We start from the raw sequence: 8,448 nt of genomic DNA, 5'->3' as shown, positions 1-8,448 counted from the left end.
CTCCACTGCACTCCTGGGCCACAGCAGAGAGCTGGCCTGGAAGAGGGGCAACCGGGACAGAATCTGGCGCCCCGACTGGGACTATAACCTGGTGTGCCGGCGCTGCAAGGCGGAGGATTAGCCTAGTGAGCCGCAGTGCCAGCTGGCAAAGATTTATTATTGAAACACTTTGGATTTTTGCAACTAGGATCAGGGAGAGATGTCTTACACACTGTGTTTCTATTATTATCATTGACAAACTTTGTTTAGTCCTTCATCACGTTTCATTGATTGTTTCCTGTGTTTTAAGTTTCTGGAATAGTTTTAGCAATATTCAATTGATTCTGTCTCTGTAAGCTTTTTAGAAACATGAAAGAAGAATTCACTATGTTTTGATAGATGTTTAAAAATCATATTGATTACTTGTTATTCAACTGTTTCTTTTATCCTGAGCATCTGTGAAACTCTCCAGATCTCTCACTCCCAAGTCTACTGAATGTTTCCTTTTCTGCTAAGCTCTCCTCTTTTCTCTCAATACCTAAATGGATATTATCTATTTACATTGGAAGTAATGTGCCTCAAATTTTATTTTATGAGTTCCTTTTATGCTCTATTGTTATTTTCTCAGCAACATTCCATTTTCAAATAACCATTTATTTCAAATTAATGGGTACATATTTTTATTTTAAAAGATTTATTTTATATGACAGAGTTAAGGAGAGACACACAGAGAGAGATCTTCCACCCATTGGTTCCTCCCCCATATGGCCACCATGGCCAGGGCTAGTCCAGGGCAAAGTCAGGACCCTGGGACTCTATTCAGGTCTCCCATGTGGGTCGTAAGACCCAAGCACTGTCAGTATCCTCTAATGTTTCTCAGGTGCATTAGCAGTGAGCAGGTCAGAGGTGGAGCAGCCTAGAATCCATCCAGCACTTACATGGGATGCTGGCAGCACCATACCCTGTTGTTCCATAATGCTGGCCCTCACATTTTTATTTTAGAAGGTTTCAGTCACAGGTAGGTTAATTTACACCATCATTTCCAATTAGAAATTTTATATATTTTATCATATAATTTTGAGGCTAATCATATATTCATGTTGTTTAACTGGTGTCTTTAATTTATTAAAATAATTTTAGCTGGAATATGCAAATCAAAATAATTTGTATACTGATTTAGCTCTCACTAATCCTGGGACCCCCTCTGCTGGGGTTTTGGGACCTGGCACCCCACCCCCACCCCCTTGGCCCCAGTAATCACCATGTTGTTCTGTTGTAATCTCAGATCCGCATTTTCATCTTTCACATACGGGAGAGAACGTGTGGCATCTTTTTATGTCTGTATCTTGTTTCACTGAACATCTTCCCGTCTCATACGTGGTGCTTCAAGTGGCAGGATTTCATTCTTTCTCATCATTGAAAAATATCCTGCAGCGCACATTGGCCACATTAAAAACATCCATTCATCCGTGGTTAGAGGCTTGGAGTGGTTCCCTACATTGGTGTCTGGCTTTTGTGAATAGCGATACAATAACACGGTGCCATTTGTTTGCCTTTGACACAGACATTTCACCTCCTCAGGGTGTAAACCCCCAAGTGGGATGACTGGGTCACCGTGCAGCAGATTTACTTTCATCTTCTTGTGCAGTTCCCATACTTTCAGTCTATACCGGGTGAGCTAATAATGCACATCCTGACCCACCACGTGTGGCTGCCCAGAGCAGCTGCCTCCACCCCAAGCCATCACATCAGTCAGCATGGAGTAAGTGGCTTATTTTGTAATTCACATACACTTACACGTGTCTGAGCATGAAGACCATCCAGGAGATTGTGATCAAATCAAAAGGACAAAATAATGTACAGATGACTGGCCCCAGTGAGATGGAAATATTTCTTTGATAAAATGCTAATTAAATAGTTGTCTCACAGGAGCACAATGAACTTCCAAAACCAAGAGGAACAAAATAGAAATTTAAGAGAAATCAGGCAGACATGGTGGCACAATGGCCTAAGTCACCACTTGCAGTGCCAGTATCCTTCCTCAGAGTGCTGGTTGGAGTCTTGGAAGTTCCACTTCTGATCCTGCATCTTGCTGCTGCCCCTGACTAAGCAGGGAAACACACCCTCTGCCAACCTTGTGGAAGACCAGGTCAGAGCTCCCAGCTCCTGGCAACAGCCTGGCCTGATCAGAACTGCTACAGCCATTTGGGGAGTGAACCGGCACATGGACAATCTCTCTCTCTCTCTTTCTCTCTCTGCCCACTATACCTTTCTTTCTTTCTTTCTTTTTTTTTTTTTGGAAAGCCAGAGTTAGAGAGAGAGAGAGCGAGTGAGAGAGAGAGAGAGGTCTTCCTTTTTTTCTATTGGTTCACCCCCAAATGGCTACTATGGCTGGCGTGCTGTGCTGATCTGAAGCCAGGAGCTAGGTGCTTCCTTCTGGTCTCCCATGCGGGTGCAGGGCCCAAATACTTGGGCCAAACTGCACTGCCTTCCCGGGCCACAGCAGAGAGCTGGACTGGAAGAGGAGCAACTGGGACAGAATTGGGCACCCCAACCAGGACTAGAACCAAGTGCTGGCACCACAGGCGGAGGATAAGATAAGTGAGCCTTGGCGCCGGCGACTATACCTTTCAAATAAATAAATGTTTATAAAATAATTTTTGTTGAATTCTCACTATGATATTCTCTTTCTCCATTCTACCCTTCCCATCCATCCTATACTCCCTCCCTCCCCTTTCTCTCTTAGAAAAATAAATTCATAAGAGAAATCTAGAAAGTTTAAAACAATTTTGTAAAAAATCAAAGAGTTCATGGAGCTAAAAATTATCAAAAGAGGACATACAGGAGTAAATGAGAATTCAGAGGGGGCAGAAGAAGACAAATGAGTACAAGGCTCATTCAAAGAGGCAATCGCAGAACACTGCCATAGCTGGAAAGAGATGTGAAAATCCAGGAGTTGAAGGTCAAGCCCAAAAAATCTACCCCAGAATGTGCTGGAAACAAACTCTCCCAGGGCATCGCCAAGGAGGATCCTTAAAGCAGCAGGAGAAAAGCAGCAAGCAACTACAAGAGCTTCCAGAATAATCCACGGTGCACTGCTCGGCAGAGCCCGGCAGGCCGGGAAGCAATGGGACAGAGGGAACAAAAATCCACCCCCAAGAATAAGGTACCCACAAAACCGGCTTCCAGAAGCCAAGGAGACACAAAGATCTTTCCAGACAAAGGCCTTCAGACCTACCCATCAGCAATGTGACCAGGAACGCAATGGGGCCCCTTCTGCTCATGCACCTGCAGCAGGCACCTGAGGCCCCAGAAGCCAGCGCGCTGGAGGCTGGGTGCTGGGAGCCAGGCCGTCCCTCTTCAGTGTGGCCGGCTGGCATGCGAACTCTGCAGTGTGCCTGCCACATTGGAGCCAGTGGCAGTGGATTCTGGTTTTGGCTTCATCTTACAGAAGGGAGCCCCGAGGCCCAGAGGGGAGCGAGGAGCCGGAGCTGGGTCCCTGCCCCCTGCGGGAGTCAGCTCTCCTCAGGGTCCCTTCCTGTGGCACCCTGGGGAGAGTCGCGGTGCCCTGTCCTCCTTCTTGTGCCAGCGGCTCGGGCTGAGCTCTCTGCTGCCATCTGCTTCACATGCCCACTGGGCACCAGGCCCAGCAAGTACAGGTGTTTGTTCCTTGAGAGCAGAGCTGAGCAGGTAGAAGGCTCAGGTGTGCCTTGTCGGGGAGGGGCCCAAGTCTGGATTTGTGCTCCACCATGTCGCAGATATGTGACCTGGGGCAGGCTGCTTGCCCCCTCTACGCTTCTGTTTTGTGCTCTACAGAACGGGAGTCAGAGCAGGATGCAGCTCGCAAGGTGGTTGAAGGGACTAAGTGTGCAGTACGGAGCCTGACCATGCTGTGGGGGTCTCTGTGTGTCAGACACCCACCGAGAGCAGATGCTGGTGTGGTACCGGGGCCATGCAGTGGTGACCACGTCCCCCGAACCCTGCTCCTGAACGCTGACCACAGGTCCCCCACACAGGAGAGCCTGTGCCCTAGGCTGACAGGAGAGCTGACATGGGCAGAAAGTCCTGCCTCCCTGTCCTAGTGTCCTTTACCCGGGCTGCAAAGGGCAGCTGTCCTTAGCCTGGGGGTGGAGGGTGAGAGTGGAGAGTGACTGCCTTGACCATGACAGTCCTGTTGGCATCTCAAGTGCAGGTTTTCCTGAGTGTGACAGTGACACTGTGGTTGGCAGGACGTCTGTGCCCAGACAGAGCTGGGGGAAATGCACGGAGTGTAAGTGGGCAGTGTTGGGAGGCAGGAGGGGGCAGAGCTGAGACTGGGCTCCCTCACATCTGCTGTGGGACAGTGACTGGAAAGCCTGACGCAGAGGCTCAGCCACATGGGTAACCCCTGGGGAGTGAGGTCTGGGTGGTTCTCCCTCTGGGTCCTTTCATGATGGTTTTAGTTGCAGGCTCAATGCCAAGGGGGCTGTAGCCAAATTCACTGGGGACAGAGGCCATTTCTGCATTTGACCCCTGAGGAGGTTCAGGGGGTCTGTTGCCTGCATGCAGGTCTGCACTCCCAAAAGGACCCTACTGGGTCCTGGGCTCAACCAGGGCTTCATGGCCCCTTGCACCTGAATCCAGAGACTCCCACAGGAGACTGTTGTCTGCCTTTGGTGCAGAAGTCTTGTTGTGTGGGCAACAGGAGTGGGTGACTTCCTTACTCCAAAACCTTACCAGTGTTGGTAGACCGGTGTTTAACCTGAGCACTGTCTCAGAATAGGTATGTAATGCAGAGTGTAGTAAAAAGGAAGTTCAACTGTTCATGCATTCTTTATGCATTATCAATGCAATGTTCCACAGACAGTTCTGCATACTGAAACATACAGGTTCAGGGATAAAAATGTAATATACTAATTTTAATAAAAATGCCTTGTAATATATAAATGTCTGTTATGTAGGTGAAACATATCCAGGTGACAGATTATAGTGCATCTAAATTTCAACTTCCCAAGTGGTGGTTCAGTACATGAAAGTTCTCACGAATTCCCAGCATCCAGCATCTGAAGTGGCACACTGGGGCTTGAGATGCAGAGGAGTTGGACAATGGACATGGTCTTCACACTTACCTGTCACTCATTCTGTTCTTCCACATGCTGAACTATTTATAACTGCAGAGTACACTTAACAGTGAAACCTGAATTGGGTTTGGAAGATCAAGCAAAGAAAATGTCAAATTGTGCTGATCGATGATAGGAAAACAGGCTGGGGAGGGAGGCAGAGATGGGACATGGGAGGGCTGTCCAGGGGCATGCATCCCCATGGGCTAATAAAGAACCAAGCCAGAGCAATGAAAAGAATAGGTAGAGGAAAGGCACTCATCAAACAATGAAAGGCAATTTGCCATGCTGAAGAACACTTCTCTTGCACACCAGGCCACTCCCTGGATGGAAGAAAGGATACAAGAATACCCCTATATTTTTTAAGATAATGACCATTAAGCTCTCTGACTGTTAAGGATTAAAATCACAAGTTCAAAATCCTTTTGAGAGAAAAAAAATCACGCTCTTCAAAGGAAAACCATCATTCTGGCTCTGGAACTCTTGTCTGAACTACAGAGAGGTAGAAGATACTGCAAAAAAAAGTGAGGGGTAGAGGGAAGCCCGCCAAACAAATAAAAACAATACCAAAAACCTTGTGTCTAGGCAAAGTAGGAGCCTGCATTCATGTGAGGGACAAAGTATGCAAGGATCCAAACTACTCATCACTTGCACCGTAACCCTGAGGACTCTGCATGAAGAAAACGGAGGTCTCTTCTGTCGGGACATACAAAAACCGTGAATATGTGAGCAGTAAGAGTGTGACAAGTGACTATATCTACAGCGAATGCACACTAATTCACTGCAAAACAAGTCACTTCTGAGAAAACCATTGCAAGTAAAGAGATGCATTCAACAGAATTCTGTAAGAGCCTGGGTGTAACATGATGAGTACATGAGTCTTAATCACAAGTGGGGTCACTGTTATGCCTGGGTTCACACAGATGCTGACACACATGCCTGCATGCTGCTCTGTGTGAAAGAATGAAACTCCCAGGACTCCAACTTCTCTTAACATCCTGTGTTTTGTATGCCTCATCTCACATCTGCTTGGACTTTTTCCTATACCATGAACATTGCATGCACTCTATTTTAGTTATTAGGTTTTGGGTTTTGGTCACATGCTATCTTTAAATTATTACATTGACTGCTCATAGAGATAGATAAGTGAATTTACTATGAGATCACAGTTTAATATAAAAAAATCAAGCCCCAGATGTAATTTTTTAAGTCTTCCAGAATCAGAGCATTAATCTCCATCTCCCACAGAGTTATGTAATTTTCTCTACACTCAATATTCTTTTAAAATGGTGTATTGTTGCATTTTTTATTTGAAAGGCAGGGAGAGAGAGATTGATGGAATTTTCATTGGCTGCCTTTTGCCCCAGTGAATGCAAGAGTTGGAGCCAGGTCAGCAGAAGCCAGCAGCCAGGGACTCCATCTGCATCTCCCACATGGGCAGCAGAGCCACAAGTATTTGGTACTTGAGGCATCATCTGCTTCTTCCCAGGCCATGTGTTAGCAGGGAGCTGGGTGGTAAATGGAGGCAGGGTTTGGTCCCAGGCTCTCTGTTATGGGATGGAAGTGTCCCAGCAGCAACTTAATCTGCTCAACCACAATGCCAGCCATACAGGATCCCTCCCAAAGGCTGCTCTCCATTCCAAAACCTTCAACGACACACAAGTGCAAGCCTTCAAATACAGACCATTGCTTCAAGTAACATTATGCAAGGAAAGAGTTTCTCAAAGGATTTAGCTCAATAAGAATGAGAAGAGCAACTACAAGTTTCTTTAAGCTTTTTTTAAATACTAATACAGAAACAGAGGTTCAATTAAAAAAAAATCTCTTAGTAGAGTTCTTTGGGTCCCCTAAATAAAGAATCATGTCATCTGCAAAGAGGGATAGTTTGATCTTCTGTATATTAAGATAATCGAAAATGAATCTTGATGTGAATGGAAGGGGAGAGGGAGTGGGAAAGGGGAGGGTAGTGGGTGGGAGGGACGGTATGTGGGGGAAGCCATTGTAATCCATAAATCGTACTTTGGAAATTTATATTCATTAAATAAAAGTTAAAAAAAATAACCACAAAAAAAAATCTCACTTAACCCTAAAGCTACTTTTAGAAAGCTTCCTTATTAAGAAGAGCATACCCATGAGGGATCACTCTTCACCTCCCCTTTCCAATGCTCCCTCCCTCCATGTGGGGCCCCAGCTTAGGACTGCTTTCTTGGATTAGAGAAATGGAACCCTACTCACATACACAGTCATTATCTGTCAGTTAATAATAAAATGATTTGGAAAATGGAGATACTGATTTAAAATGTTTAAAAGTCAAGGACCGTGTCTGATCTCAGGAACTCTGTGTGTGACTGGAGACCACTCAGTGAGGGTTTAGTCTCCCTCTTGGTGACTTATGAAGACAAAGCAATGTGACACAGAGACCATGAGTAAGACTCAACAGCCTGGGTGTTAGGATATAAAGTGCACATCAAAGACCATATCACAGCAAATTGTTGGGTGGACACCAGGCATCCAGGGCCCTCTAACCTAATATTCTTCAACATGCCTGGTTACCTAACTTCAGAGACAGAGTACGCCCAAGGCTAGCCAGGCATCCAGGGCAAGACAGGGAAGTCCCAGATAGAAGGCTGGCTGCAAAGGGAGACTGTGAAAGCTAAGGAGAGGGGCACTAGCTCTCCAAACAGTGTGGATGTCTATGGAATGGCAATGATACTGGAATGCAATCAGCATAGGAGGTGTGGCAAAAATCAAGAGAAAGGGGCTGGTGCTGTGACATAGCAGGAAAAGCTGCTGACTGTGATGCCAGCCTCCCATATGGGCACTGGTTTTAGTCCCAGCTGTTCCACTTCTGATCCAGTTTCCTGCTAATGCACCCGGTAAAGAAACAGAGGATGGCCCTAGTGCTTGGGCCCCTGCACCCCACATGGGAGACTCAGGCTCCTGGCTTTACCCTGGGAAGGCCTGGCTGTTTCAGCCATTTGGGGAATGACCCAGCAGATGGAAGACCTCTCTCTCTCTCTCTTAACTGTGCCTTTCAAATAAATAAAATAAATCTGAAAATTAAGATGCTCAGTGAGAAGTGATTGAGTTCAATGGAGTTTGTTTGTAGAAGAGGAAGAAAGTCCTTGAGATAAGGAGTGAGGACTCCAAAGTGAAGCCATTATCTGGTCCTCTCCCCTTATCTACAGTCCTCTCCCCTGACCTACAGGGATCTTTCCCAGGGCCCTCCAGTGAAGGCCTGGAAGCAAGGATGGTACTGACCCTGCATTCACTGTCTGTGCTATACACAGGTTGCTATGAGCATGTGCGATGCAAATATTAGGCACAGAGAGGGGACAATAATACTCAATGACACAACGGGGCACTCAGA

The sequence above is a fragment of the Oryctolagus cuniculus genome, chromosome 18 (assembly GCF_964237555.1).
Source record: "Oryctolagus cuniculus chromosome 18, mOryCun1.1, whole genome shotgun sequence".
NCBI lineage: Eukaryota > Metazoa > Chordata > Mammalia > Lagomorpha > Leporidae > Oryctolagus > Oryctolagus cuniculus.
This window is presented reverse-complemented; position numbering follows the sequence as displayed.